Source organism: Leptonychotes weddellii, chromosome 12 (assembly GCF_054177405.1).
Source record: "Leptonychotes weddellii isolate Sample4059 chromosome 12, ASM5417740v2, whole genome shotgun sequence".
NCBI classification, from domain to species: domain Eukaryota; kingdom Metazoa; phylum Chordata; class Mammalia; order Carnivora; family Phocidae; genus Leptonychotes; species Leptonychotes weddellii.
In genome coordinates, this window is record NC_138380.1 from 37693623 (window position 1) to 37714121 (window position 20499).

Here is a 20499-nt window from a genome sequence, read left to right on the forward strand (position 1 = left end):
TTCCCTGGTTCCTGTTCTTAGGGAAACTGATCTAACAATGGAGTTTGCTAGAAGGTGTTTCTCACTGGAATCCACAGTGGGATGTCGGTCAACTGGAAGTGGGCAGAGATTGTGTGGGAGTGTCTTCAGAGCCATGGCCATGCCTCCCCCAGTCCAGGACCCATTGTCTGCACCCCAGGTGGCTCTCATTGGGAGGAAAGGAAGCCAATACCATGTGTCCTGTGGTAGTTGACAAGGCTGGTTTGGAAGTGGTTCAAAACCTAAGGATACCCTGGGGTCAGCAGTGGTACCAAAGGTACTCATGTCCATTAACACCCCATCCTCTGATGAAAACAACTGACATTTTTTCAGTCTTAAGTAGAGTGGCATGCAATGTCCACAATAGCAAAAATATGGAAAGAGCCCAGATGTCCATCAACAGATGAATGGATAAAGAAGGTGTGGCGTGTATATATAATGGAATATTACTCAGCCATCAAAAACAATAAAATCTTGCCATTTGCAAGACGTGGATGGAACTAGAGGGTACTGTGCTAAGTGAAATAAGTCAGTCAGAGAAAAACAAATACCATATGTTTTCATTCATATGTGGAATTGAAGAAACAAAACAGATGAACATAAAAAAGGGAAGGAAAAATAAAATAAGATAAAAACAGAGAGGAAGGGCACCTGGGTGGCTCAGTTGTTAAGTGTCTGCCTTTGGCTCAAGTCAATGTCCCAGGGTCCTGGGATTGAGCCCGGCATCGGGCTCCCTGCTCAGCGGGAAGCCTGCTTCTCCCTCTCTCACTCCCCCTGCTTGTGTTCCCTCTCTTGCTCTCTCTGTCAAATAAATAATTAAAATCTTAAAAACAAAACAAAACAATAAACAGAGAGGGAGGCAAACCACAGGAGACTCTTAACTATAGGAAACAATCTGAGGGCTGCTGGAGGGGAGGTGGGTGGGGGGATGGGGTAACTGGGTGATGGGCATTAAGGAAGGCATGTGATGTAATGAGCACTGGGTGTTATGTGCAACTGACGAATCATTAAATTCTATCCCTGAAGCTAATAATATACTATATGTTAACTAAATTGAATTTAAATTAAAAAATTTTTAAAAAAGAAAAATATATCTAAACAAAAGTAGAGTGACATGCCAATGCCAAGGCAGTCCTCCATCCATCTTCCATCCACATTTCTACTCCTACGCTCTTCTTGAAAAGAAATGCTGGAACTCCTGATAATAAACTATCCGTGAAGCAAGTCTCATTCTTTCTAAGCTCTGTGTTTTTCTCTTTTTGCATAACTGAATTCATAATTTTTGCTTGTATATTAATCTTTCCAATTCATAGGCGTTTTTGGCAATGGCTATAATCTCCTTGTTTTATTGTAAGTCACCAATCTCATTTTATTGTAAGCCACCAATTATTCTGTGAAATTAGGTTACTTATAAAGCAGCCCATTAACTGCAATTATAGTTTAGTTACAGCATGTCCAGTTCTCCCAGACTATGTAAAATCAGGCTACGTGTCCTTTTGATGTCCAAATTACAAAGGTAACAACAGGATCTTAGCTTGACCTCAGTGTCCTCCAGCTATTTCAGGGCGTCCCCAACAGGATGTGTCATTCGTGCTTACACACCAGCGGCTGCAACCATGCAGATCCACCTGGTCCTCTCCCTCCGGCTCTGGCTCCTCCTGGTCTGCTTCCCGCAGGGTCACTTGGAAAGAGTCAGCGCTGGAGCTGCCCATCATGAAAGCGATGCTGCTAGCGCCAAGTCCACGGCCTCTCCCAGCGCTGCCAAGCCCAGCAGCCTTAGCTTGTCAGAGCAGAGCGACGGTCCGCCAACAAGCGGAGAACACGGCTTCTTGCCTCCCAGCTCTGTGCTCGATACTTTATCCCCTGGGATCTGAAGCGATGATATTTGGGACTGAGAAGCATAAAGCTTTCTTCTGAATAGTTCCCCCACTTCCTGGCCCTCACCTCTAACCGCTGCTGCGTCCAACCAAGCCCAAAAAGCTAGGTGGGAAGAGAATCCATACCATCCCTCGTACCTTTTTGGTTCTTAGCCATCCCAGCAGCTGCACTTGGGTCTCCTCTCCAAGTCACAGAACAAAAGTTCCCAATCACATCAATAGAGGCAAGCAGATGCTACAGTGTCTGTGGGGGTGGTAGTTGTGCTGATGGGTATCTGGGTTCACAGTCTACAATTAGGCTCAGCTGACCAAAGTATATTTTATGTAGTACTTAATAATTTTAATTCACTCCAACAGCTGAAATACCTAGTTTTAAATAGATTCTGAAGAGAAATACTCCATGTCATAATGCCATCACCAAGAAAGACTGGACATACGTGCACATTTATATAAAAAAAAAGTCATAAGAACTGCAAAGGTGAGAACCTGTTGATCAAGAGAATGAAGCAAGAGCTCCGCCCCAATCTCATGTGTGGCTGGGGTGTGGAGCTGTGGTTTAAGAACAAGGCCTGTGGTCTAGCAATGCTCTTGCCTGTGTGAGGCCCTGTTTAGCTTCAAGACAGAGCTCCCCCCGTTTCCTGGTGAAACTAATAATACTGAGAATGGGCTGGGGTGGGACATTGACCTCTCAAGATATTTGGCATTCTTTCATTTAACACTCATTGCGTCCCTTCCTGTTGGGGAGTTTTGGAAAAAAAAAATTTTTTAACGATTTTATTTATTTTGAGAAGGAGAGAAGGAGAGAGAGCATGAGGTCGGGGGAGGTCAGAGGCAGAGGGAGAAGGAGGAGCAGACTTCTGGCTGAGCAGGGAGTCTGACGTGGGGCTTGATCCCAGGACCCTGAGATCATGACCTGAGCCGAAGGCAGCCGCTTAACCAACTGAGCCACCCAGGCACCCCTGGAAAATTTTTTAGAAGTATAAAACATGCTCTTTAGAAGTTTACAATTTTAAAAGATTAAGTTTTTGAGGGTATTATGCAACTTGAAATAAGTCCGACCGGGAAAGACAGATACTGTACAAGCTCACTTTTATGTGGGGTCTAAAAAACAAACTCAGAAACTGGGGTGCCTGGGTGGCTCAGTCTTTAAGCATCTGCCTTCGGCTCAGGTCATGATCCCGGGATCCTGGGATCGAGCCCCGCATTGGGCTCCCTGCTCTGCGGGAAGCCTGCTTCTCCCTCTCCCACTCCCCCTGCTTGTGTTCCTTCTCTGCTGTGTCTCTCTCTGTCAAATAAATATTTAAAAAAATAAATAAATAAAAATAAAAACAAACTCAGAAACAAAGAATAGATTGGTGGTTGCCAGGGATGAGGCGGTGGGAGGGGTGGGGGAAATGGAGGAAAGTGGTCAAAGGGTGTAAAATTCCAGTTTTAAGATGAATAAGTTCTGGGAATGTATTGTATAGCATGGTGACTATGGTTAACAATACTGTATTGGCTATTTGATAGTTGCTAAGAGAGTAGATTTTAAATGTTCTCACATACAAAATTGTAACTATTTCAGGGATATGTTAACTAACCTTGTGGTGATCATTTATATATATATATATACATATATATATATATAATAATGTTGTATACTTTGTATACATTGTATACTTACACAATGGTATATGTCAATTATGTTTCTATAAAGCAGGAAAAAAATTTAATTTTTAGTGAGCCAGGCACTATTTAATTTACACTTAAGGATTCCCTCACGTAATCCTTACATAATGTAAAAGCTACTACTGACTTCATTTTACTAATAAGGAAACTGAAACTTGGAGCTGTCAGTGACTTGCTCCAGGACACAGCAGAGCCGGGATTCAGACCTGGATAGCCAGATTCCAGCATCTTTGCTCTTATCCAACACATCATTCCTCCCCACCTTCCCTACCCCTGAATACTTCCACTAAAAATCCCAGAACTGTTGCCAATCCGGTCATCACATTCCCCTCAGTACATATTTGATCTGAACATCGTGAAGTCTGTAAGGTGGTATAAATATTTTCTTCACTGATTGGTAAGAATTCTACGAGCAGCCTTACCAGATTACAATGCCCCAGTTTTCTGAGTAGAAATTTGGATTAAAAAGCTTTGTATCTTTAAAAAAGCAATAGAGCCTTTAAAATATCACTACTGGCTATATTTATAACCATTAGAATATAAATACAGACACTTAGAGGAAGTTTTCATTAGGTGATTAAGATGTATAAGCATTTTAAGAGTAGTAACTATACATTATTTCTCTAAATTTGATAATATAAAAATCTGTTTCTAATAAAATAATAATAATAGTGACAGATTATGTCCCTGCAGGAAAGGCAATTTAAAAAAGGCACGGCAATGCTCTGATAATATTAGGACCGGTGTAAATTGTCTGCCAGGGATTGGGGCTGTTAGATGTGATATTAGGATTCCTGCCAGCTGGGGCGCCTGAGTGGCTCAGTCGTTAAGCGTCTGCCTTCGGCTCAGGTCATGGTCCCAGGGTCCTGGGATGGAGCCCCGCATGGGGTTCCCTGCTCTGCGGGAAGCCTGCTTCTCCCTTTCCCACTCCCCCTGCTTGTGTTCCTTCTCTCGCTGTGTCTCTCTCTGTCAAATAAATAAATAAAATCTTTAAAAAAAAAAAAAAAGGATTCCTGCCATCTGAAGAGAAACACACAGCAGGGTGCTGAAGAGCATGATGCTGGAGTTCAGATCCCAGTGTTGCCATTTACTAGCTCTGTGATGTTGGGCAAATTCCTCAATCTGGCTAGATCTCTGCATCCTAATCTGAAAAATGAGGAGAACAACATCACCTGCTGTCATGGATTGAATATGTTCTCCCCAAATTCTTGTTGAAGTCCTAATCTCCAGTGTGGCTGTATTTAGGCACAAGGCCTCTAGAGAAGTAATGAAGGTTAAATGAGGTCCTAAGGGTGGGGCCCTGATCCAATAAGATTGGTGTCCTTTTAAGAAGAGACACCAGAGTGCTTGCTCACTTTCTCCCTCCGCAGGAGCACAGGGGACAGGCCAAGTGAGTATCCAGCAAGCAGGTGGCCCCATCTGCCCAACACTAGAGCCCTTCCCAGATCCCAACCCTGCTGCTGGCTCCTTGATCTCTGGACTTCTAGTCTCTACAACTGTGAGAAAATAAATGTCTATTGTTTAAGCCACTAGTTTACGGTATTCTGTGGCGGCAGTCTGAGCGGACTAAGACTCTTCCCTTGTAAGGTTGTTGAAGGATTAGATGAGCCGATACGTGTGAAGAGATTTGCACGGTGCCCGGCACTTGGGAGGCTCTGTATGAGGGTTAGCGGGCCTCGCTGACCCCAGATCTGTGGACTTGGGTTTTGAGAACTTGTGATGTTGTGCACAAATGTGGCATACACAATTGTACGTGGGCACACTGAGTTCTGGAGAACATGTTCAAGAAACGAATTTTAAATTAATTAAGTGGGAAGACATTTTTATTCTCAAGTAAACTCGCTCAGGCAAAAGTAAACATGCCAGCCTAGGTGAGGGCTGACATCTCATGCTGTCCTCTGCCTCGCCTCAAGTTTGTCTAAAATGGCTTCTCTCCCCTTACCCTCCCAAACAGAACCTGAAATCAACAGTACGTAAGTTGTTATGGGTCTCTGGGGAAAGAGAAAATGGGACAGGAAATTTCTGTGTAGATAAAAGAAGCCTGCAAACCACAGATGATGGTTGTAGTTTCAGGAATTCTAACATGAATCGCATTAAATCAAACTTATAATTTTAAAATAATAGAGGCCAGAATGCTTAAATGTTAGTATTTAAATGTTTTTTTCCCTTTTAATGTACTAAATTTACATATAATTCTTTAGTCTTCAGGGAATTATTATGAAAGTCACCTTGGGATAGAAGAATCACTTTCTATGAAAGGCCAGAGAATCCTATGAAGAAGAGATAATTGCTTTCAATAAATCTTGAGGTATACTTTCAGTTCCAAAGTGTCCCCTTTACTGGGGAGGAGGAAGAAGAGTTGGGGAAATGGGAGGGAAAGAGGGGATGACAAGAATAAACAGAGAAAGGGAAAGGAAGACAAGAAATGTAGAAGGAAGAAAAAGGAGGAAAAAGAAAATAGAAGCAGAGGAATAAAGAGGATTGTGAAAAACTGGGTTCTGTAGGTTTTGAGGGGCTATTTGTCAAGGTCATTTGTAAAGTTCCTCCAGGGGGAGAGGAACAACAGTCTTCCCCATCTTTTCGAAGTTTAGATGAGCTCACTATTCAGCTCACACAACTTCCACTGCCCAGAACTTGGGAAGAACAGCTTTTGGCCTGCAGGACGCCAGGCCCTCCAGGTCTGCAGACCTAGCACTGAGGTCTAATTCCAGCGCCAAGATTTAGACCCTGTAAGTAATAGTCCCCCACCCCCACTCCTTACTCAAGTGCATCATTGGAGAAGGTCTTCCTGAGCTGGGCAATTCCATCTTGCCCACCATTTCCTGCTCTAGGACTGGGGTTTTGCAAGTGGATGTCCTGATAGAGGACCACAAATGCGGGGGGTATGACGGAGAATGACTGAAACAGCTATCTTCTGCTCCCTTCCTTTCTTCTTGAGGCCATGGTTCAGAAAGAACATACCCTTCTAGCCTTTTATAATTTGAAAGTTCACAAGGAAATTTTTGGTTAATTAAATGAATATTTACATGTATTATGTGATAGGCATTGGGAATACAGATAGGCACTGGGGAAGATGTCTGGTCTCTGGCTCCTTGAGGCTGACATTGCAGGCAGGGAGGCAGTAAAAGCCTGTCATTTGCCCCATATTTTGTACCCCTTCAACCCTACCAAATATGGGCATATCTTCAAATACACACGCTGACTCCTTGTTCCCTCCCTGAGTCTCCTGGTACCAACTCCAGCAGTAAGAGTCTTTCCTTGTCTCTGGTTGGTCTTCATGTCCCTCAAACCCCACCTCTAGTTCCAAGGAGTTTTATCCTACACAATGATTAAGCAAGGATTCAGTGACAAATACTGCATTGGGTGCTATACTTGTAGGTCAGAAATTTGGGGTAAATAAAAAAGGAAATCTCTGATGACCAAGAAATCAACCATCTGAAAGGCAGCTGTTGCATTTCCTCACTTTTAAAATAGTTTTATTTAAAAAAAAAATAACCCTTATATATTATCTTACTTTAACTCAACCCTCACTCAAGCTAAATAAAACAAAGCAAAAAAAATTGCTCACCTTTAAACCCAGGACAGGATCTTTAATGACAAGGACAGCCCTGCCAGCTCCTGGGAGGAGGTTCATTCTCTGGGTTTCTGCTATGGCAGCCTCTTTCCCTTGTTCTCCTCCTAGTTTTGAGTTCCCCAGGCTTGTGCATGATGAGCTGGACTCATCATTCTCCTTGGTGTAGAATCAGGAATTGGCTGTAAAAGTATGTTCTTTCCAGTTGTTCTGGGTGCTAGAAAGTGCCTGCTCCATCTTCATCACTTTCTGAGCTTGTCTCACAATCTAGGAGATTCAATGGCTGTACTATTGAAAAATGCCTGGAATCTTCTAGGATAACTCTCACTCCACATTGTTGTGGCTCCTTGGTAATGGGTTGCCTATCCATCGCCCATCCACCCCTGGCTCTTACTCATTAGCGGAGTGCTGATTTTTTTCAGATATAACCATCTCCCACCACCAGGGACTATATCTAGGTAAAATTATCCCCCTGGTCAGTGATTCATGTAGGGAAGTGCTTGTGACTTGATCCTGGTCAATAAAAATAAGTGAGTGAAGCAAGTGGTAGAAAGATCCACAAATGTTTCCTTAGCATGAAACTTAAGAAAATGATATGGTATGGTATGATAGCAGCTATTTGCTAACGAAGCTCATCTAAGGACAAAATTAACATGTGGCAGATAGTAGGGTAGAAAGATGGAAAGAATGTGGGTCCTTGATTGATGATGGTGAGCTACTGAATCCAACTGACCATGGGACTACCCTACTCTAGACTTTTTATTATATAACACACCCCGTTTTTTTTTTAATATTTTATTTATTTTATTTGACAGAAAGACACAGAGAGAGAGGGAACACAAGCAGGGGGAGTGGGAGAGGGAGAAGCAGGCTTCCCGCCGAGCAGGGAGCCCGATGTGGGGCTCGATCCCAGGACCGTGAGATCATGACCTGAGCCGAAGGCAGACGCTTAACGACTGAGCCACCCAGACGCCCACACCACGCTTTTCTTATTCCTTAAGTCAGTTGGGTCAGCATTATCTATTACTTATACCTGAAGGCTTCCTGATACACCTGCCTATGTCCATTAATATGAACACCAAAGAACCTCAGCTGGTAGTCATAGGTAAGTTTGACCATTCTGTGATTTCAGGAGGAAAAGGACAGGATGAGAAATTCATGCCAGGGACTTATTTATTTAATTATGATAAAATTTTTAAAGATAACTGTAGAGCCACATGCAGTAGGAAAAACTAATACAGGGAGACCTGGTATACCCTTCCACCAGTTTTCCCCAGTTGCAACATCTTACAGAGCTATAACACAATATCACAACCAGAAAATTGACATTGATACAATCCACTGATCTTCAGATTTCACGAGTTTTATATGTCCTTGTTTGTGTATGAGCCTATTTTGTTCTTTGCAATTTTATTCCATGTGTAGGTTTGTGTATTCACCATCATAGTCAAGCTACAGAACAGCTGGGCTTTATTTTTTCAAGAAACTTCTAAATTCTTTTACCCTTTTGGTATTTCTCACAGTGCTTTTCAAACAGTGTTCCTTGGGATCCTTGAGTCCTACCCCTCCGCCTCACTTCAGTTGGAGCAGGTCCACATACATGTATTTTATATTCTGAGCTTCATTATAAGCCTTCATCTGGGGAGTAAGTTCTTAGCTTAAAAACAAACAACAAAAAAATGGAACTGATAATCTATGTTATTTTTTTTTTAAAGATTTATTTATTTATTTTGAGAGAGCGAGAATGAGAGAGAGAGACAGAGTACATGAGTCGGGGAGGGTCAGAGGGAGAAGCAGACTCCCCGCCGAGCAGGGAGCCCGATGCGGGACTCGATCCTGGGACTCCGGGATCATGACCTGAGCCGAAGGCAGTCGCTTAACCAACTGAGCCACCCAGGCGCCCGATAATCTATGTTAAATACACCTTTGATATCCAAATAATATTACTTGGAGAGAGCATTATGCTTTTTCAAGGCCCTTGATTATGTGACAGCTCTAATTATGTGACTAAACCAATGAACTCATGAAACAAACATGTATGTGATCAATGGTTGTGGGAGGCTTAATGTGGGCATGGTCCACAGGAGCTGAGCAGTTAGAGAAGGAACACTGGAGTTCCATGGCACAAACTCCTCACTCCTCTGCTAGGAAGTTAGCACTGACCCCCTGAAGTGTTTCCCAACTCCCTCCCTTGACCAGGTCCCACCAGAACTGAACATTAAATCCTTTGTGTCAAAGGACAGGATTTGTTCTGGAACAGGTGATTTCAGCATGGTGCTGAGTAGTATTACAGAAGCTGGGAAGCATTGTTCTGTAAGATGGATGCTTTCAGGCTCATCACCTGTCATGCAACAAGGTTCGTGATGAATTCCATGAGATCTCATAGGCTTTACTGGGGAAATTTACAAAGCAAGAATGAATGAGAGAACAGAAGAGATGCACCACGATTCTCTGCTGGACTCACCATGGGTGGACATTCCAGGGAAGGGAACTTGTTCCCTCGCTGCTCTCTTTATCGGGCAAGAGTGAGAATGACCTAGATGGTGGGGGGATAATCAAACTTCTTGGATATCATCCAGTCTGGGGTTAGATACTATGTCTTTATGGGAGTTGCCTGGGAAAACCAGTTGTCCAACACTTGAGGACCTTGGTTCTACGGAAGGGAGAAACTGGTTCCGTTATAAGTTTGGGTGCAATCCCTTCTGTGGGAAGTGAGGAGCCCAGGTCCCAGCTGGCTTGTCCAAGCAACCCAGAATGAGGTCAGGTTTTGACAACTCTGCTTGTGGCACTGAGTCTTATTCATCTTTCTCCAGCACTTAGCACGGAGCCTGGCAAAGGATGGGTACATGAGCAACGCGTGGCGGGTTAATGAATAAATACACTTTTGTGCCAACTGAAAACAATGGATTTTGTTCTCACTGATGAAATGAGAGGAGATCAAATAAGAAACGTTGTTGCCCGCATTTCTTGAATCTGGGTAAGTCCATATGCATGCTCTGCCTCTGCTTTGGTAAAACCTCTTTGAAGAATCCCTAACGTTATGAGAAGGCTGCCTGGCAGCAAAGTCTACTTCTACTGAATTTCTATCATTTCCTTGCAGCTCTGGCAAATCAGACCGTGGGATCTGGATCTGAGTGTCTGGGATCTGAGACACTGAGTAAAGGAAGTCTCCACAGGCGGCAGCAGCTCTGGAATTTCCCACAGCCACGCCTCTAACAAGCTTTGTAAATCTTCAGCACTTTGATTGAATGAGAGGCAAGCATAATGGAAAATAAACCACTGTTTGTGAAATGTTTATGAAAACAACTTGAAAATTTACATCCCTAAAACAGTTTTCTGTAGGACAGTGTTTTCTAATCCCTTCCCCACTGAAACTGCCCCCCCCTTTTTAAAAGATTTTATTTATTTGACACAGAGAGATACAGTGAGAGAGGGAACACAAGCAGGGGGAGTGGGAGAGGGAGAAGCAGGCTTCCCGCAGGGCAGGGAGCCCGATGTGGGGCTCAATCCCAGGACCCTGGGACCATGACCTGAGCCGAAGGCAGACGCTTACTGACTGAGCCACCCAGGCACCCCTTTTAATGTGATTTCCCCCACAGAATCCCTGCTTTGACAAGAAGCAAACACATTTGTTAAGTAATAATGAATTTATCTTCCCAAAAGGAAATCAAGGAATCAAGAGGTTTTTTTTTTTTTCCCCTAACTAAAAGTCATCCTTGAGGCTTTAAGTAAACAATTACTTCCAAGCTTCCTGAAAAACTAAAAGTAGCTGGAGGAATTCTCCCCTGCCCCCTCGGACTGCGGTTATTACTTTCTGAAACTGCTAAGCTTCTAGGTTTGACATTAGAATTCCGGATGGCACCAGGCAGATAGCTCAAAATTAACACAAGCCTGTGACTTGTAGGTTTTTTGTTATCAGTTTATCCTCATGCTCCACTGTGGGAGTTATTCCTGCCCCAAGTTCTCCCTGTCTAGGTGTCCTGCTGGGTGGTGAGATTTTTGTCTGCCAAGCAGGCAGAGGCCAGACTTTGCCCCAGCTTTCTGTTAATGTGATACCTCGATGTTCAAAAAGCAAACTGGAATATCCAACGCCTTTTACCTAAGGAGCTGTCTCTTTGAGATGCAGAATAAGTCACGTGTCTCCCTAGATGAACCTCTTTTGTGGTACAAAGTTGTTCCTTTAGGATGGGGAAAAAATTCTCAAGTAAGAGCATAATAAAGCGGTAAGCAATACCATTTTCTCAAAGAAAAAAAATAATTTTTATTATCTTCATAAATTGTCATAGCACTTTTTTGGGGGAAAAATTAGAATAAATAGGAGCTTGGAAATCTGATCTTGGCTGGTGTAAGGATAGAGAGAATCTGGTAGTTCTTAATTTCCCATTTAGGTTCTTAGTGTTCCAGGAAGCAGTTTGCTCAAGTTTCTTTTCTCCATTTAGCTTTCCTGAATGCCCAGCTTCAGTGCCTGGGCATTGCTGCCAAGGATCCTGCTGGTGCATTCAGCTGCCATTCAAGGAAACAGCCCTCCACACCGCCTCGCACTTGGAAGTCTGTCTTACAGCGTAAAACAGGTGGAAGGACATTCTGCCTTTGGAGTTCTACTGGCATGTCTTGCTACTTCTATTGCTCAATGCCAAGAATGACAAAAATCTTTTGTGTATGTTTGGGGTGGGAAAGACCAGATAGTACTGTGAATAACAGTTAACTTGCTGTTTGGGCAAGATTCCCAGGGCAGCTGTTGCAACTCAGGCGGCAATAACTCTAACACTTGGCTCTGTTGCTAGGATGGATTGATAGAAACTTTGGACAAATCATTTTAAAAATTATGCTCCTGTGATATGTTGAATATACCACTGATCAACTCAAAAGCTGAATATTTGTTAGTATCATATTAAGGAAGTACAATGAGCATGTTCATCAACTAGGGTTGTGTTTACACTTCCATTTCTATTCTAATTTTCTGCTTTCAGTAAAGTCACTGGCATCTGTTGGTAAAAATTTGAACTGACCCAAGATTTGCAATCTGTAGTTACAACTGAGACAGGATCACCTTTTTGATATGCTGACGATCTTATTTACACTAACAAGTTAGTTAACCTCACAATGGAATTATAAATTCTAACTTGTGAATTTGCCAATCGTTTTTCTTAGCTAAAGACTTTAACCTACGTTTAATTTTTAGTCTTGATGCATACATGTGCACATACATAAATGTTCTTTTATTTTTTGTGTAAGGAAAAAGATTATGTTAGTATTCAAATGGTAGTTATTTACACTAAATTAAATTTACACTTTAGTGTAAGATAAAAATGTGACCAATTGAAATAAATTATTTCTGGAAAATGTATTCTCAACATAAAGTTACATGAATCTCAACATTGTCAAGTTAAATCTCCTCAAGAGATTTATTAATGAGCATCAGTTTTAAAAATAGTTGCATGGTGGGGTGCCTGGGTGGCTCAGTAGGTTGAATGTCTGACTCTTGGTTTTGGCTCAGGTCATGACCTCAGGGTCGTGAGACTGAGCCAGGTCTCAGGCAAATTCTCTCTCTGCCTCTTCCTTTGCCCCTCCCCCGCTGCTTGTGTGTGTGTGCACTCTCTCTCTAAAAATAAATTAAATAAATAAATAAAATAAGTTGCACGGTTTTGCCTTCATCATTTCCTTTTTGTTGAACACGTCCAGACCAACAATAAAGGATACAATTGCCCCTATTTCAGAATGGGTTTAGCATGGGCATTATTATTATTATTTTTTTAAAGATTTTATTTATTTATTTGACAGAGAGAGAGAGACAGTGAGAGAGAGAACACAAGCAGGGGGAGTGGGAGAGGGAGAAGCAGGCTTCCCGCTGAGCAGGGAGCCCGATGCGGGGCTCGATCCCAGGACCCTGGGATCATGACCTGAGCCGAAGGCAGCCGCTTGACCGACTGAGCCACCCAGGCACCCCTAGCATGGGCATTATTGATGCAGTTAATGATCCTGTATCACCAGCAAAGCGTAGAATTCAAATTGACCTTGACCTAAAGTGACTTACATTTTAATTGGTTATTCGATCACAGCTGGAAAATTGGACACATAGTGACAGCCATCCGGCCTGCCCTGTGTCTGTTCATGCTGGCCGCTCACTACCTCGGCTTACCTATTTGGTCTTTTCTACTTTCTCATATTTGCCTCAACCTCCCTGATCCAAGCCCAGCATGGCCTCCGCTGTGGCACTGGCCAAGCTGGTTTGTCCTGCCCGGTGGCTGCCGTTCACCTGTGCCAGCCTCTCTGTCATTCCTGGTGCCTGATCGGCCCAGCAGCCTCTGCCGGTTTTGCCGGCTGCTTCCTAAGCTGGGCCTCAACAGCCCCTGGGGTGGGCTCCTCCGCCCTCACGTTTTCCCTGACCCGCTCGAGCAGGGAGCTATCAGCTCAGCTGCGGTACTGCGTGCGCGTGCGCCTGCCTACTGATAAAGCCAAAGCACTAGGTAAACTCTTGGCTCTCCCACACCGACTTTGGTCCTTCCCCCAACCTGCGGGACGTGGCACTGGTACTTGATCTTCCTGGGATTCTAATCTTGGTTTTCCACTTTTTCTTCGAGAATTCCTTCCCCCTTGCTGCCCCCTCCTTCCTGCTCTCAGCAATTACAGTAACGGTGAGGCCTCCTTCGTGTTGCCGTCTCGTTAATGCCTGTAAGTGGGCCAGCCCGGCGGGTCCCCAGGCCTGGCTGATCCACTTGGATGCTCTTGCTACCACCTGCTTATCTACCTTCCATAATCGCAGCGCTTCTTGGACAGGTTGATATCGTGTTGCCTCTGTTCACCTGCCTAGGGTTTAAGGCAAAATATGCCTACAGATCAGAGCAGATGCGGCTAAATGTAGATGGGAAAAGTGAAACTTACTGAGAGGAAGGAGTTATGGGAAAGGAGGTGGGATGCGAGAATCTAAGTGGAGGTATTGGTAGGAGCAAGAACGAAGAGCAGTGAAATGGAAGACTGTGGGAGTGAGGAGGCACGAGAAGGAGATTTTGAGTATTAAGAGAGCTATACTTGACCATGAAATCTTACCCATTCAGAGCCCTGGCATTTGATGAGTAGCATGCCCTACACACTTAATGGACACACTTTAGTAGACCAATCCTCTTTAATTAATCAATGTCCTAGAAGATTTAATGAGAATAAAATGAAGAAAGGAAGTTCCCTTATTCCTTAAATGTAATTTGTGAATTCTCTGGGAGTAAGGCTGTTATGTAGAGCAGTAAAGGAAATCTGCAGTTTTAACATGAGTTTTTAACGTAATTTTATCATATCCCCAAGAGATGATGTAATTGGTATTCGAGTGCAAAAATCCTGGGAAAAAAATGGACCGAAACATTAGGTGATGAGGATGGTTTCCCACAAAATGAGACGGTTTCTTTCTGAAACAAGACAAAATAGGGCAATTCCCCATAGCAATAAGTGAGGGATGCTTCCATGCTAAAAAGGAGTGGGAAACAGGTTTTTCAAAGGCCAATCATCATTATAATCTGTTATTCATGAAAATTTATATTTTTAAACACAGTATTGGTGAACAAGTTATTAGATACTTGGGCAATCATCAAGATTTATTTTCACACTCTTAGCACCTATGTTGTTTCTATCCCTGATCACACTTTTTAAAATTTACTTCAAGGTAAATGGTGGTTTAAAAGGATTTTCTTTTTAAAAGATTTTATTTATTTATATGACAGAAAGAGACACAATGAGAGAGGGAACACAAGCACGGGGAGTGGGAGAGGGAGAAGCAGATTCCTCACTGAGCAGGGAGCTTGATGCGGGGCTCAATCCCAGGACCCTGGGGTCATGACCTGAGCTGAAGGCAGACACGTAACGACTGAGCCACCCAGGCGCCCCCTAAAAGGATTTTCTCATGTCTCTTTTGAAATTGTGGACAGGAGTTGGTAGGAGTGGGAGGATGAGGGAGATAGAGGAGTAGCATTTTTGTGTTACTATAAAGCTTCCAGTGTTAGAAGATTATATTTTTTATTATGCTCGGCCATTTTCCAGACTGATAGTTATTGATATCTACAATCAGAAATTCAAAAATCCTCTAACATGACTTATTTTATTTTTCTGATAAAGGATTGAGGGAGGATTCTACAGGTTGCAGCTTTAATAAAAGACCTTACTCTTGTATTTGAAGAGTCCAGGAAGAGTGACTGAAACTGCCAAATATCTGTAGGTGTTTCTAATACTATACACTCCCATCTGCAGTCCTTACAATTTGCCTACATATAGATTACAGATGTGAACAAAGTGTCATGAAGTCACAAATGTACCTATACACCTACATACTAATTTAAATAGTTAAATACACTCTATGTCCTAACAAATGGGTATTCATACATTATGCAGTTTCCTTATCAAAGGACTGTAATAAAATTTTATTTCAGACAGAAAATGAAATTCTACTAAAGCATAGGACTTAAAATAAATTTTAAGCCTTTATAATTTTTATTTAACTATTTCACAGATCATTGAAATTAGTGCCAAGAGGATCTGGTCCAACTGATTCATTTTATAGATGAGAAAAATGAGAGCCCAGAGGAGTTAGATAAAGTGCCGAAGACAGTACAGTCAGGACAAGACTGTAAGACCACTAACTCCTAGGGACAAGAACTCTCCGCTTTACCGTACAGCCCAATAGCTCCATAATGCATTTATTGGTGTTCATTACAAAACAGAAAAACTTTTGGGGTATTAATTACTTGAATAGCTCAGGTCATCTTTAGAAACTACATGAAAAAGACTGAAAACAGACCCTTTTTCTTAATCTGTTTTTCCATGGTAAACAGATAAGATTAAAATCATGGCTGTTTCAAAAACTGTTTGCAATTCCTCCACTAAATGGTAAACTTCTGTAAGGCCAAACTGCCTAATGAATAAGCAAAATCAGAGAGAACTGAGCTGCAGGTCTAAATTAAAACAAATGAAGACTGATGGTAAATGTAGCAAAATGGATAAATCATTTATCTATCTCTATTTTTTTAATTTTTAAGATTTTTACAATTTATTTATTTGAACGAGAGAGCGCGAGCGAGCGCGCATACGAGAGCATAAGCGGGGGGGGGGGGGGCGGAGGGAGAAGCAGGCTCCCTGTTAAGCTGGGAGCCCGGCATGGGGCTCAATCCCAGGACCCCAAGATCATGACCTGAGCCAAAGGCAGACGCTTAACCGACTGAGCCCCCCAGGCACCCCTATCTATTTTTAATTCCAGCATAACTAACAGAGTGTTATATTAGTTTCAGGTGTACAATATAGTGATTCGACAATTCTCTACATTACTCAGTGCTCATCACGGTAAGTGTGCTCTTAATCCTCATCACCTATTTCATCCATCTTCTCACCTACCTCCCCTCTAGTAACCATCAGTTTATTCTCTGTAGTTGAGTTTTTTTGGTTTGTCTTTTTTGTTTGCTTGTTTTGTTTCTGAAATTCCACATATGGGTGAAATCATATGGCATTTGTCTTTCTCTGACTTATTTCACTTAGCATTATACCCTCTCAATCCATCCATGTTGTTGCAAATGGCAAGATTTCATTTTTTTTTATGGCTGAGTAATATTCTCAAAATGGGTAAATCTTAAAAATACAATGTTAAGTAAAAAAAGCAAATTGCAGAAGGCTATATACAATATGGTGCTATTTTTTAGAAAAGGTTAAAATGTTCATTTATATATATTTTATTTAGGAATACATATGTTGTCAAACTATAAAAACATGCATGGGATGATAAACACCAAATTCTTGGTAGTGGTTACTTGAAGGGAAGGATGATGAGCAGTGGGGTTAGAAGAGATGGTACCAGGGATTTCTTCTGTATCTAAAATATTTTACTTGTATTAAAAAATTCTTAGGAAAATGCTCAGGCAAATAAGGAAAATGGTAAAAATTGTCTTGGCTGTATAATAGGCACCTGGAAGTTCATCCTATGATTCTTTATAATTTTCTATATCCTGGAAACATCTCATTATTAAAAAGGAATAACAACGGACTCAAGTTGCAGCAAGAGGAAATTGAATATTTGCACAAATGAGACATTTAGAAATATTTAAATACATTTTTGATCTAAAACTTTGTTGACACAAGTCTATTTATGGATGAAGAATGTTATAGATTTAGCCCCACTGGTGTCCCATGAGATTCAGCCACTGCAGAGTTTCATTCAAAAAATATAAGTCTAATCCCAGAAGACATGGGAAATAATGAAGCCCCTAGGGTGGGTGTGGTTGCTGCCATTTGGCTCCCACACTATGCAAACAGGCTTGTTTTTGACTGGGGAGATAGTACTATTGACATATGTGACAGCCAGCATAGGGATTTTTTTTTTTTTTTAAGATTTTATTTATTTATTTGACAGAGAGAGAGTTAGCGAGAGCAGGAACAGAAGCAGGGGGAGTGGGAGAGGGAGAAGCAGGCTCCCCGCCGAGCAGGGAGCCTGATGTGGGGCTCGATCCCAAATCTCTATCTGTAGATTGATCCCAGGACCCTGGGATCATGACCTGAGCCGAAGGCAGATGCTTAACGGCTGAGCCACCCAGGCGCCCCCAGCATAGGGATTTGACCCAACCTTGGGATATATGACATGACTGGGCTTCGAGGGTTTTGTGTGCATTTATCTCCTCTGGGTAGGATGATAGCTGTGATTTATTCTCTCCCTGATCACCAATCAGATTCCTTATTCCTCTCCCCTTCTGCAGAGAACTCTATGAATTATACAAGATTAAATCATTCCCAAACCTGGGATCCAAGATCCTACATTACTTCTTCTTCCTTATCTATTTGAACATGTTTAAAACGGTATATTCTCCAAGTCATGACTGTATTTTTTTCCTGATAAGGTGAACTTGTTGTTTAATTTCTACTTCCTCACTTGGAGTTCTGTAGTCTATCCCAAGTTCTGTTTTTAGTTACTCTATAGTGTGTAGAATCAAAAATATGTTCTCTTTCTAATTTCGCTGCTGTTTGAGTTCAAATTTTTTTTTTATCTGATCCCATCATTCATTAGTTTTCCCAAGCAGATTAGTAAATCAGTTATACAGCTAATTTATTAAATAGCAGTGATTACTAACTCAAGTATTCACGTAATTGTGTTCACATTTAGGGACATCTGAAACTCTGAACCATTTATGTTAGATTTCTAGAATTCCTTTCCTCTGAAGGAATGATTCAGGGCTAAAGTAGAATTTTTAAAACAATGACTCTCATTCAAAAATTATATGCTCAACCTAGCAAATGAAAAGGGACAGCAGAAAAGAAAAAGATGGGGATAGGAAATTAAAAAGGAACCAAGAACACAGAAGAAAACGATAGGTTTAGGGTTGAAAAATTAGACTAAAAGAGAGGATGGAGAAAAAGCTTATCATAAATGCATGGAATGCAAATGTAATGGCATCGAGAAATAAAAATTGAGGTCAGGTTTCTAAATTATGATTAGACCCAAGGTGTAGATCTGTGATTCCAGGGAGATTTAGCCTTAAGGATCCCTTATTCAGAGGCTAACACTGCATCTCTGGGGTTTATTTCTGTCTTCTATTCACGAGTCCTTACCAGAACACAATGAAATTTTTTCAGAGGCAGAAGTTACCTTTCCAAAAGAGGTAGCTTTCTACCTTTCCAAAAGAAGATACTAAGTTCCTGTCTAGTGGTAACTTTCTTTGTTTTTACTGGTATTATTTTATTATAGGACTCTGAAAATGATAGCTATGAAAATAGCTAAGATGTCACAAATGAAGACTTTTTGGTTCTGATTAAAAAATTGGAATAGGAAATGATGAAATGTTAAGGAAAAAAAGAAAAAAAAAGCTTTTCCCTTCCTTTCCTCGGCAAATCAAATGCCTAGTTATCAAAGAACACAAGAAAATACTGCATACACGAGCAGAACTGTTTCTAAATAAAATGTTGAGACCGTAAATGCTGCATCAGTTCCTAATTAAGCATTCTGTGAATAAAGCCTTACTCTTCATCTTCGGTTTTATTGGAAACTTCCACGGGCAGAGATACTGAATGGAGTGAGACAGTAGGGCCACCCAGTGGCTAATGTGGTTAACCGCAGCAATGGTGCATTTCATGGTTCATTGTTTCCTGTTCTACAAATGAGTATATTTCCTCATGAAAATACCACACTAAGTACCTCTAAGAAGAAATTTAATAATGTGATAGTAAATATGAAATCCGTAACTTGAATATAACTCTCAAATTAGGTCTTCATCTAAAATTCTGAAGAATTTGTGAGCAAGCAAATTTTTAAAATAAAAATACCATTCAATCCTGCTTACTTTCTAAAAAAAAGTGGTTTTTTAAACCACCGAAGTAGGTTCCTTTTTTAGTACCAGTTTTGATTTTAGAAAATGTTCCTTATGGAGATTAAAACTTAAAACATGAAATTAACTTAAAGCCTCATGTCTGACTCCATCCAGATTGTCAATAAACAAAATACATTAGTATTTTAAAATATAAGCGTTTATTTTTTTAAGATTTTATTTATCTATTTGACAGAGAGAGAGAGTGCACACAGGCAGGGGGAGCGGCAGGCAGAGAGGGAGGGAGAAGCAGGCTCCCCGCGGACCAGGGAGCCGAACGTGTGCCTCGATCCAGGACTCTGGGATCACGACCCCAGCTGAAGGCAGATGCTTAACCAACTGAGCCATCCAGGCACCCCAAAATATAAGGGTTTATGAAAAGAACTGGTTGTCCCTGTAAAATGTATATTTTATTTAAAAATAAGAAAGGCCAAAACTGAGAATAATGCCAACAAGGCTTGCTGCTGAATCAAGGGATAAGTGAGCTTTTACAAGTTAAAAATTACTTTTTTCTTATCAAAATAGTAAAACAAATTTATTTAGACAAATTAGAAAACATGGGTAGGCAGAAAGTAGTATGGATAGTAGAAAACATGTATAGAAAACATGGATATGCAGAATTCACCACAATTCCACTATTGATATTTTGGTTAACGTATTTCCAGAAATTGTTTGTCATACATGGATTATATAATTTTCAAGTGAAAAGGGATTTTGCCAAACATAATCTTTGCAGTTTGTTTTTCACCTTATGCCATGAACCACTTCTATCTCAGTACATATTTATCTGTACGTAATTTTAAAAAAGCTGTATAGTATTGCAGTATATGGTTATGCTATGCTTATTTAACCAAACCCTCAGTACTGGATTTTTAGTTTTCATTTTTTGCTATTTTAAACAATGGTCTAGAATATTCCTACATCCCTTTTAAACTATGGAAGCATTATTTAAAGTGAATAGCCAAATAGGTATATTTTGCGACAATTTTTAAAAAATTTTATTTATTTTTAAAAATATTTTATTTATTTATTTGAGAGAGAGAGA

At 41.2% G+C, this 20499-nt stretch overlaps 1 protein-coding gene across 18 annotated transcripts in view; it reads right to left on the reverse strand.

Annotated features, from left to right (window-relative positions):
* Positions 1-20499, reverse strand: part of LOC115941206 (uncharacterized) — a 76304-nt gene that overhangs the window by 42504 nt on the left and 13301 nt on the right. The window contains exon 3 of one of the 18 annotated variants that reach the window (XR_014139212.1): positions 359-1888. The exons of 14 other annotated variants lie outside the window; for them this stretch is intronic. The gene's annotated coding sequence lies outside the window, so the exon portion shown is untranslated. Of the gene's footprint in view, positions 1-358; positions 4710-8370; positions 8792-18982; positions 19849-20499 lie in introns of those variants that run through there. 3 more of the 18 variants (XR_014139205.1, XR_014139206.1, XR_014139213.1) reach the window with 3 other exon arrangements.